We start from the raw sequence: 11,967 nt of genomic DNA, 5'->3' as shown, positions 1-11,967 counted from the left end.
TGCTGGGATTACAAACATGCATCTTGCCCGGTTTATAAATACTTTTAAAAAAAGGCAGGGGGACTTAAGAGATGGCTCAGCGGTTAAGAGCACTCTTAACCTGCTCTCCCAGAGGACCTGGGTTCAAGTCCCAGCACCCATATGGCAGCTCACAGCGCGTGACAGTTACAAATAAACAAATATTAAATAAATTGCTGCTTCACAAAGAGTGGTCTGGGGTTTCCCGGGCATACTCAAGATCTTTTCATGGTCGTATATATATATTTAAACAATGTGAAAACATTTGCCTTTTAAACACTAATTTTGTCACGGATGCGCATTATGTAAAATTGCGTATCGAAGCAGATAGAAGACTCTAGCTGCTGCTTTGTTTTTCTCCCAGACAGAGTTTCACATTGTATGCCAAATTGATTGACCTGAAACTTACTATGGAGACCAGAGTGGCTTTGAACTCACGTCAGCCCTCCCACCTTAACTCCAGAATGCCGGACTTCGAGATGTGAGCCGTTCTACCCAGCTGTTTGTTTAGGATATATTATGTCATTCAGTTTTAGTCTATGTGCTGCTGAAGCGAGCACTATTAGGTCGTTCAAACCATGTCAGCATTGTTAATCCTTCTTCCTCAGCCTCCTGAGTACTGGTTACAGCGGGTACCACCGCGCTCACCTTTTCAAAGGTAAGAGAGAGAGCGAGGGTCCTGCGTTGTAGTTCAGGCAGTCCCTGTGTGGTCCCCCGTGTCTCTGCCTTCAAGTCCTGGAGTGACAGCCGTCCGTGTTCCATCGTGCTGGCTGCAGCTGCCCATTACTAAGCTAGACGTGAAAAAGTTTTGTTAGAGGGTCTGGTCACATGGCTCAGTGGTTAAGAGCGTTAACTGCTCTCCCAGAGACACTGGGTTTGGTTTTCAGCACCCACATGCAAGAATGTAGATCAGTGTCATTCTCATAAATATTTTAGAGAATATAATTATTTAAGAAGTTATGTGGCCGGGTGGTGGTGAAAGACACCTTTAATCCCAGCACTCGGGAGGCAGAGGCAGGTGGATCTCTGTGAGTTCGAGGCCAGCTTGGTCTACAGAGCAAGATCCAGGACAGGCACCAAAACTACACAGAGAAACCCTGTCTCGAAAAACAAAACAAAACAAAACAAACAAAAAAAAACCATTATAGTTTATATGTAAAAGTTCTGTGGGGTGTGTTCCTACATATCATGGGGGCAAGATTAAGGAATAGTGTTGTTTGTTTGTTTGTTTACTTGAAACTCACTGCCCTGAATTCCTGGGATGAAAAGTGAGTACCACCAAACTTAGCAAATGATGTCTTTTAATTTTACTAAAAAAGGAATGTGCTGGAGTTGGAGAGATGGCTCAGCAGGTAAGAGCTCTGGCTGCTCTTCTAGAGGACCTGAATTCAATTCCCAGCACCCACATGGTGTCTCACAACCATCTGTAACTCCACTTCTAGGGGATCTGACACCCTCTTCTAGTCTCCAGGAGCACCCGAAACACATGTGGTACACAGGCACACATCCAGGCAAAACACTCATACACAATAAAAAATAATAAGAATTTAAAAGTAAAAGGAATGGACTGCTGAACAAAACAGAAAAATTCTCAGCCTCTGACTAAAGTTATCAGCAGTTGCTTCTGTAATCCGTTGTTAAGAGGAGGGTAAGATTGAGTCCGTGAACGTGCTCCTGCCTGGGTGAACTGAACCAGTCTAGTCTAAGGATGGGTGATGTCCCAGGTTTGCTGGGGACAATGAAGGATAAGGTAGTGGCTGTGACAGCTGTGCTGTGCACTGATTGTGAGTGGAATCAAACCTCTTCTCTATGGCAGAAACTCCGATGACTTCCAATTTGATCCAAATAGAAGCAAATCGATGAGTCTGATTCTATTTCCCATACTTCAAGTCTCTTCTGTAGCTTGCTTGTTTGCTTGCTTTTTATTTATTTATGAACCATATTCTTGCTTTGTGAGGTTGTCACAGAACTCACTAGGTAGCCAAATTCCTTATCTGGCCCAGGCTCCCAAACTTTGGGATTACCTGTGTGTACATCACACCTAGCTTCTGTTTTAGTATTCATTCATTCATTCATTCATTCATTCATTTTGAGATGGGTCTATCTGTGCAGCCTTGGCTGCCCTGGAGCTTACTATGAGCCCAGGCTGGCCTGGAATTCATAGAGATCTACCTGCCTCTGCCCTCCAATTGCTGAGATTAAAGCTGTGTGTCATTTCCTTTGCCTTCAAAAGGCGGACTTCCCTGTGTTTATCTTTTCCCTTGCCACTGTCAAGGGAAATTCTAGCCTTCCATCTCCCTCTTCATCAGCAGCCCTACCCTAAACCTACCACGCACAGCACATGCCCCATGCTCTTCTTTTTGCTCTTCTTTTTCTGGATGCATCGTTTGTCATCTAAACCTATCAAATGGTCAAGTTATATTCCTAAATTCATACTTATAACATTATGCCAACCGCCATTTAGAAAATGGGGGCCGTGCAGTGGTGGCGCACGCCTTTAATCCCAGCACTCGGGAGGCAGAGGCAGGCGGATCTCTGTGAGTTCGAGGCCAGCCTGGTCTACAAAGCGAGTTCCAGGAAAGGCGCAAAGCTACACAGAGAAACCCTGTCTTGAAAAAAAAAAAAAAAAAAAAAAAAAAAAGGAAAATGGGCAGGCCGTTCTATGTTGACATTCACTGACAAACTGATAAGCATTTCTGGGTCAGCGACCTGCCTGAAACTTAGAACAGTCATTTATTGTGGTACCATTGTGTTATGTAGGGAGTGGCCTTAGCCTAAACCAATCTTCATTACTACTCTTGTGTATTTTCTGTCTAAAGAAAAAGGACAAGGAAAACGCCTGTAATTATTCGTGTTCCACTCTTAATAATTTTTTTATGGAACATTTTACATTCACATTTCAAGAAGAGATGCACTACTATGGTGCCCAGTTATTTTGATTGCTTTCCACTCGTAGTGCATAGCAACAGACTTCGAAGGATATTATTTTGTCTTACGACATGATTTGTGTACTCAGATTGAGACTTAGTGCTCAGTGGGCTGATAAAAGCGCAGCACTCGATGTAACCATGGTGACTAGAATGAGTTTGATTGCCATTATGTTTTCACGCAAATCCAACACACAGAAACAAGCTGATGATGCTAGAGCTATTTCCAGCACATTAACCAGGCTAAGTTTTATAATTAAGGAGGCTGCAGAAAGAAATGAAAGTTGTTGTTTTCTTTAAAAATGGTTATCTACTGATGATAACTCAGCCGGTAAGGCAACAAAATCCATTTTTATAAATGGCGATAGCATCTGTGCCAGTGAAAATCCGAACACTGGGAAACTGCTGTCTAGAAGTGTTTCAAGGTTACTTGTACTGTGCAAAGGGGGAGAGAAAACAAAGGTAAGGGTGAGCCTAATGGCCTTGGGAGATGTTGAAGTAGAAAGTCATTGGAATTCAACAGACCTCTGTTTTTTTGTTTGTTTGTATTTGAACTTGCTATGTTGACCAATGGCATCGGGCTCCCTGGGACACAGACTGGGAGTCAGTGTTTTGTTTGTTTGTTTGTTTTGTTTGTTTACTTGTTTTGTTTGTTTTTTGGCTTTTTGAGACAGGGTTTCTCTGTGTAACAGCCCTGGCTCTCCTGGAACTCGCTTTGTAGACCAGGCTGGCCTCGAACTCACAGAGATCTGCCTGCCTCCGCCTCCCGAGGTGTGTTGCCACAGCTCAGCTGAGCTAGTGGTTTTTAAAGCTCCCCAGGCGATCCTAATGCATAGCCAGAGTTGAGAACTTCTGGGATAAGAAGAGAGATGTCTGGGTATTTGGAGACGCAAGAGAGAGTCCAAGTGCTGGGTCATAGCGGTAGGTGCTGCGAAGTGGGTATTGGGGTCGCAGATGAGCTTCTGCTAGCGGGATCAACTCCACCCAGCAGCCCCAAGGGCACAGGCGGCAGGGATCTGTTTATTCACTATCATTTCTTCAATTCCAGGGAGGCAAGCAGGAAATTACACAAACAGAGATAATATATTTTACTAAGAAAATTTGAAAGTTGTTTGCCTTCTGGTTTGGGAACAAATTTTCTTTTTCTCCCCTGGAGTGTTTCCTCCAAGAAACTTAGGCAGCCGGGCGGTGGTGGCACACGTCTTTAATCCCAGCACTCCAGAGGCAGAGCCAGGTGGATCTCTATGAGTTCGAGGCCAGCCTGGTCTACAGAGCGAGATCCAGGACAGCCACCAAAACTACACTGAGAAACCCTGTCTCAAAAAAACCAAAAAAAAAAAAGAAAGAAAGAAAGAAAAAAAGAAACTTAGGTAGGCTTGTGGGACTGAATGGAATGAGCATTAAAGGCATGGCTGACCAAGCCTGGACCAAACAGTAAGAAGAACGGCAGCATCCTCAGCCAGCCATCAATCAGTCTTACTGCCTGAGAGCTTGGAAACACAGCAGGGCAACACCTGCCTGCTCATTAGTTCTGCTCATCACTTCCTTGACCTAGTTTCCCTTCATTACCTTCTCTGCAGGGATGGACCAAAGCTTTGCAGGAAGGAAATGTTTCTGAGTGTCCTTCAAGGAAGTGGAGAGTTTGTCACGCTTGGCACACACACACACACACACACACACACACACACACCTGCACATAGGGGCTAGAGGAAATGGTGTGCAGTGGACATGGCTCCTTCTGGATCAGATAGCACCACCCATGATCTTGCCGTGCCAGACACTATTTTTTTTTTTAAGATTTAGTTATTTGTGTGTGTGTGTCCATCATATGTATGTGTGTGTGTGTGCACCCGTGCCCACATGGAGGCCAGAAGAAGGCACTGGACTCCTCAGACCTGGAATTACAGACATTTGTGAGATGCCCAACTTGTTATGTGTTATATGGGTGCTGAGATCCAAACACCAGTCCTCATGATTAGACAGAAAGCACTCTTGACCACTGACCCATCTCTCTAACACCCCTCCCCCCAGGAACTAGTCTTAAAAATATACATTAGCCGGGCATTGTGGTACATTCCTTTAATCCAGCAGAGGGAGGTGGGTCTCTATCAGTTCAAGGCCAGCCTGGTTTGTATAGTGAGTTCCAGGCCAGCCAGAGAAATAATGAGTCTTCCTCCCCCCAATATCCCCATAGATATGTATGTGAATCTATGCATACATGCGTGTATATCATTGTACAAATGATGGGCTCATAATGACAATTCCATACATGGACAGCATGAATTCTGCTCACAGTCACCTTTGCATTCCCCTCTCTTATCCCTCTTCCCTCTATTGTTGGCTCCCTTTCTTCCCCCAATAGCTGCTCTTCTACTTCTGTGGATCCCCACATACATATATATTATATATGTGTGTTTGTATGCCATATTATAAATGTGTGTGTAGTGACTATACAGGGGCATGCTTATGTGTGTGTAATTATAATAACTATATATGTGTTTGTGTACCACATTATAAATGTGTGTTTGTGTGTGTATGGTGTGTGTGTGTGTTTTAGTGACTATTACTGGGCATGTTTATATATATGTAGAAGCCAGAGGTCAATCTTGGTGTTTTCCTTTACTGCTCTGCACCTTATTTTTCACTTTATTTTATTTTGAGACAAGGACTCAGGTAACCAAGCCTGGCCTCCAACTCACTATGTAGACCAGACTGACCTCGAACTCACAGAGATAGGCGTCTGCCTCTTTCTCTCAAGTGCTTGAATTAAAGGTATGTGCCTGCCCTCTACCTTATTTTTTGAGACTGGGTATCTCACTGAGTCAAAGCTCACCAATAGGCTACACTGTCTGCTCAGTGAGCTCCGGGCATCCTCCTGTCTCTGTTCTCTTTGTGTGTTGGGTTACAGATGTACACATCACCATGCTTGTAATAGCCAAAGGTGGAACCACATCCAATGTTCACTAACTGAATAAATGCAGCTCACCTCCCCGCAACACTAAGCTTTGAACACAGACAACCTGGCTTCTCTGCTGCGCTTTCAGCCATTACTTGGCATTTCCACACTCCCGGGAAACAACTGCTCTTGGCTGTGCTGTTGAGACCCACTGTGTCTCATCTCCTCATCCCAATAGCACTTCTCTTGCAAGGCTGCTGGGAAGCAAATGTCCAGCTCACTGGCTGGCACTGTTTCTCCTCTAGGCTGGCAATTAGCTTTACCTGTGCACCTGGATAGAGAACGCGTGTGCTTATTTAATGATTAATTAAGGTAGAGGCAGGAGCTTGTGGTTTATCTCTCTTGTCTCCAAACAGACTCCATGGTCGGGCAGAAGACACTTCAAAGGTAACTGTTTCAGAAGATCATTGCTTTGGGTTGCTTTTGTCTTGAATGAGATGAACTTTAGGTTAGCCGTACCTTTACCAAGTTCAGATATTCCTGGTGAGGAGTTCACGGTTGGCTGAGGTGTTTGTACCACTGTGGAAACTCTTTACTGGGAGCACAGACCTATCCTCAGAGCAGAGATGACAGGCATGCCCTTGGCCATTTGAAATAGCTCCTCTTATCTGATTTCCTTCCTAAGTCTCAGATAAGCAACTCTAGAGGCCCACAGTGGGTGGTGACTGAGACCTCCAGAGGGTGGGAGTGGGTTTCAGGACTGGTGTGATGGAGTCATGAAAACTATGATGAAGTTAGATACGGTGATGATTTATGACTCCAAGACCCTCCAAACCACCCTGTGCACTTTAAAGCGTGAGTTTTCAGGAAGACATATACATACCAATTAGTATTAGATGCCCATGAAATAAATACAATCAAAACATAATTTTTGAGTCATGGCTGCATCTCATCGCAGCTCTCTGTAAGCTATTGCTGATCTGGCTGAGTGACAGTGTCTAGAAAACCTGGACACTGAAGCGGCTGGTACAGCACTGACCTGAGCCTTGTGGCCACAAGAAGGTGAAGCACTCTGTGGTGGATGCTGTGAGATGCTGGTTGTGAATTTGACCTGCTTCACCTTGGTGCAGAAAAAAGAAGAAGAAGGAGGACGAGGAGGAGGAGGAGGAGGAGGAGGAGAAGAAGAGAAGAGAAGAGAAGAGAAGAGAAGAGAAGAGAAGAGAAGAGAAGAGAAGAGAAGAGAAGAGAAAAGAAAAGAAAAAGAAAACCCAACAATTGGATGCTCTGGATATGTTGGATGCTGTTGCGCAGATGCGGCTGAGGCCTTGTGAGCTGTGCTGTTGGGGTCTAATCATGCTCAATAAAGAAACTGCTACCAAGCATGGTGAGGACCAGCCTGGTGAGATGCTCTTAGTGATGTCCCATCATATGTGATGGAGCCGGCCCACCCCTTCTACAGCAGCATCAGTAAGGCTGCAGAGGTGCAGGCCTCACTGGGGATCAGCTGTCCTCGGGGGCATCTGAAGGATTAGGAGTGGGGGAGGGAGGAAGCATTACAATTATAGCCCATGGCAACAGCCTTGCCCGCATGGCTGAACATCGGAAAGGGGTCCCAGAAGAGGCCATGATGGAGCGGAACCAGCCAGCTGTTTCCCATTGTTTATGAATTGGACAAGAATTTCAAGCCATCTGGGTGGTCGTGATAGTGGTGCACACCTTTAATCTCAGCGCTCAGGAGGCAGAGGCAGGTGGCTCTCTGTGAGTTTGAGGCTAGCCCGGTCTACATAATGAATTCCAAGTCATTCAGAGCTATACAGTGAGATCCTGTCTCAAAACAGTAGCAGCAATAACAACCAGAATGTTGAGCCCATGCTGTTCCCAGAGGTGAGGGGATGGTCTGTAACACTATAGGAGCTGTGGCTGCCCAGGCCAAGGCTGAGAAATGAAAACACGGAGGAGAGTGCCTCCTTCAGGACAGTCTTCCTGCTTGTTCACGCTTCTGAACCTCTCTCTTTCTGACACTTGTCACATGGGCCATCTGTGTAGGATCTTAAATAGCAGTGTCCACCAGACTCTCACCAGAGCGAGGTCTGGATCTTGCAGCTTGGGTACTAGCGGCTCCCATTTTTGTGCTACATTTTGTCTCTTTGGTCTACTCCTATCATAGAATCCAGTAAGAACAGCACCTCTGGGGTGCGGAGGAGTCTCAATGTGGCACTTCTAGTTATGTCTGACCGGCCCCGCGGCTCCCCCTTCCCCCTCCCCCTTCCCCTTCAAAGCACTTAGTAAGTAAGTGCTTTGCTTACTAAGGACCAGGGAGAAACTGAGCTGAGGCAGTCAGTGAGAAGCCAGAGCCCTTTTTAAAAAAATAAAATAAAATTTGTTCCTGGAGACTCTCCTATGTTCTTCTGCAATCAGGCCACTGAGGTAGTACTCATTATAGAGAAAGCTGAATGTAGCCTTCACTGTGAGTGAAAAACAAAAAATAAAAATAGAAACAAACAAAATTTCTTCCCTGACCAAAAAGCAGCAAACTCCAGAAGGTTGGGATCACTCTTGAGTTAATTTTATGTGTTAGATTTACTTTAAAAAAAGATGCACACACATATATGCATGTATATACACATACATATACGTATATATACACATATATGCATATGCACATGTATATATACGTACACATGCATGTGTGTATGCACACTTATATATGTATAATGCTATATGAAACCCCATCTAGGGTCTCTAGTGGCAGTTGAAAGAGTCTCCTATGTGGTTACCATAGAACAAGCTGTTCCTCACGTCAGTATGAGATGAACTTGCTGTCTCCCCACAGCCAAGGGCCTGCAGTGTGCTGCACACTCTATTTCTTCCACATTGGTTTGTCGAAGCAGAATGCCTCTCAGTCGGGCCCAAGCATGTCTTCTACTATGTCTGGTTTCAGAATCATGTTCCAGTTTTTTTTTTTTTTTTGACTATGCCACATGGGTCCAGCACTCATGTGGAGCATATGGATTTTTCTAGATAAGTATAATAAAGGAAATAATATGAAAAACAGAAAAAGAAAAAAGAAAAAGGAACCAGAGAGACAAATGACCAATTTGCTTGCCATGTCTAAATTTTTTATTTATATGCATATGTCTTTATAAGTATATACCGTGTGTGTGGGTGCCTTCAGAGGCCAGCTGGAGTTACAGGCAGTTGTGAACTGCCCAGTTTGGGTGCTGGAAATTGAACTCAGTCCTCCGGAAGAGCCATCTCTCCAGCTCTGCTTGCCAGTTTTTAATCTACTAAACTGGTAAAAGTGAGCAAGCTTGATGCTTTTCCTTCTGCAGGTAGGAGGAAATGGCTGTTTCTGGAGACTCTTAGGGCCAGGGTGGGCCTGAGGGGTGGGCTCTTGCCTAGTACATAGAGGGGCCTGTGCTGGACTCACAGCACAAAAAGGGAAAAACAGCAAAAAGTCAAAGCAAGATGTGATGATCATGCTGTAGTCCCAGCACTTGGGAAGTAGAGGCAGGAGAATTGCTGTGAGTTTGAAGATATCTTGAAGTAGAACGAGGCCAGCCTAAGCTACAGTGACACCTTATCTTTAAAAATTACACAAGCCGGGTGGTGGTGGCGAAGGCCTTTAATCCCAGCACAGATCTCTGTGAGTTCGAGGCCAGCCTGGTCTACAGAGTGAGTTCCAGGAAAGGCGCAAAGCTACACAGAGAAACTCTGTCTCAAAAACAAACAAACAAACAAACAAACAAACAAACAACAGCAGAATGAGGATAAGAAAAGTAAGGGGGCTGGAGGTATGGCTCAGTGATTAAGAGCACTGACTGCTTTTCCAGGGGATCTGTGCTTAAATCCCAGCACCCACATGGTGGCTTAACACCATCTGTAACTCCAGTTCCAGGGGATCGGATGCCTTCTTCTGGTCTTTGAGAACACCACATAGTCACATGGTGCACATAGGTGTAGGCAAATCCTCATATGCATAAAATAAAGTTAAAAAAAAAGAATGAGAATAATAATTCTTTCATGGTATGAGAGTTATACATTAAAAAACCAAAACCAAACCCAAAACTGTTTCCATGAATGTTTCTGGGTTTTTGCTTGCACCCAGGAGGAAGAATCACGGTCAGGTGGAGGATTCGAATGTGGCTGTGGGTGCTCACCCTAGCAGTGGCAGACGGACATTTCTCTCAGCAGCACTATAGACACAGGGTTATTGTGACGTTTTCCACACTACACGAAGTCATTGGGTATGAGTGGGTTCTCTGTAGGTTCCTCCATCAAGAGCCTCTTTTGTTACCAGGCTTGAGTAGCACATACTTACACACTCCGAGCCATCGTTCCAGCCCCGTTTGCTGGTGTTTAGAGAGAGGTGTCAGTGCTCTGCCCAGGCTAGCCTTGAAGCCTCAGCTCAATCGATCCTCTTTGCTCCACCTTCCCAGTAGTACATGGGTTCCTATGCCTTGGCTATGAATTCTGTCAATATTGTGTTTATTTAAAAACCCACACAACTCCTAGGGTAAAAATGTAGTGCTCTTTGGCTGATGAAAGGCTTGTTGGGAAATGTACTTGCTGCCAAGGCTGGTGATCTAAGTTTGATATAGATACCCACATGGTGGAAGGAGAGAGCCCACTGCTGAAAGTCATCCCCTGACTGCCACATGCCAGACAGAACAGCATGTGCCTACTGTGTGAAAAAAAGGGGAGAAGGGCCTGCTGGGGAGATGGCTTGGTGGTGAAGAGCACTGGCTGCCCTTCCAGAGGATCAGGGTTTGGTACCAAGCACCCACATGGTGCCTAACAACTGTCTGTAACATCAGTTTTAGAGAAACTGATTCCCTCTTCTGGCCTCTTCAAGTATTGCCTGCATGCACATGGTGCACAGCCACACATGCAGGCAAAATACCAATACACACAAAATAAAAATAAATTAAAAATAGATTAATGAATTAAAAAAATTGAGGGAATACTCTTTCTGACACCCCCTTTTACCTCATTTTTCAACTCATGGGTAGTACTTGGTCTTTTTTTAGTTGTTGTTGTTGTTTTGTTTTTGTTTTTTGAGACAGGGTTTCTGTGTGTAGTTTTGGAGCATGTCCTGGATCTCACGCTGTAGACCAGGCTGTCCTCGAACTCACAGAGATCCCCCTGGCTCTGCTTCCCCAGTGCTGGGATTAAAGGCGTGCACCACCACCGCCCAGCTTACTTGGTCTTTTTAAAAGGACTTTGGGGGCTGGGGAAATAGCTAAGTGGGTTAAAAGCACTTGCCTGGCAGCCTGACCATTTGAAGTTGGAAGAAACTCCCAAAAAGGTGCCAACTCCACAGAGCTGTCCTCTGACCTCTTGCTGGGGCACAGGGGCAGCACACACACACACACACACACACACACACACACACACACACACATTTATATTTGTATGCATGAGATGTTTTCCAGCATGTGTGTATGTGTAACACACGTGTGAAATTATGGATGATTGTGAGCCATTAGGTGGGTGCTGGGAATCGAACCCAGCTCCTCTGCAATAGCAACAAGAGCTCTTAACCTCTAAGCCAGTGGTTCTCAACCTTCCTAATGCTGTGACCCTTTAATAGAGTTTCTCATGTTGTGGTGACCTCCAACCATAAAATTATTTTTGTTGCTGCTTCACAACAGTAATTTTGCTACTGTTATGAATTAGATGTAAATAATGGATATTCAGGATATCTGATATGTGACCCCCAAAGGGATCACGACCCACAGGTTGAGAACCACTGCTATAAACTGTCTCTCCCCTCCCCCTGCCCCCCACAAATACTAATTAAAAAAACAAAAACAAAAACAAAAAAACACTGAAAGGGAAAGGGTGGAAGGGAGGCATGCTGTTCAAGTTTTCTCCCAGGACAATAGTGACATCGTGTGGCCAGGTTTTAGAACGGCGGCTATGGGCCCGAGTGGGTGTTGATTGTGAATGCACAAATCACTGTCAACTACATCAACCACACGTCAGATTGAATTCAGAGAGTTTACGGAGACCTGCCACGCACGGGAACTATGCCATTTCTTTCATAGATGTTTTTTTTATTGTATTGTTCTGTATTTTCCTCAGATGACTAGGGACTAAACCAATTCTGCTGTGTTTATATCG

The sequence above is a fragment of the Peromyscus eremicus genome, chromosome 4, assembly GCF_949786415.1.
Source record: "Peromyscus eremicus chromosome 4, PerEre_H2_v1, whole genome shotgun sequence".
NCBI classification, from domain to species: Eukaryota; Metazoa; Chordata; class Mammalia; order Rodentia; family Cricetidae; genus Peromyscus; species Peromyscus eremicus.
Note: the sequence above shows the minus strand (reverse complement) of the source record.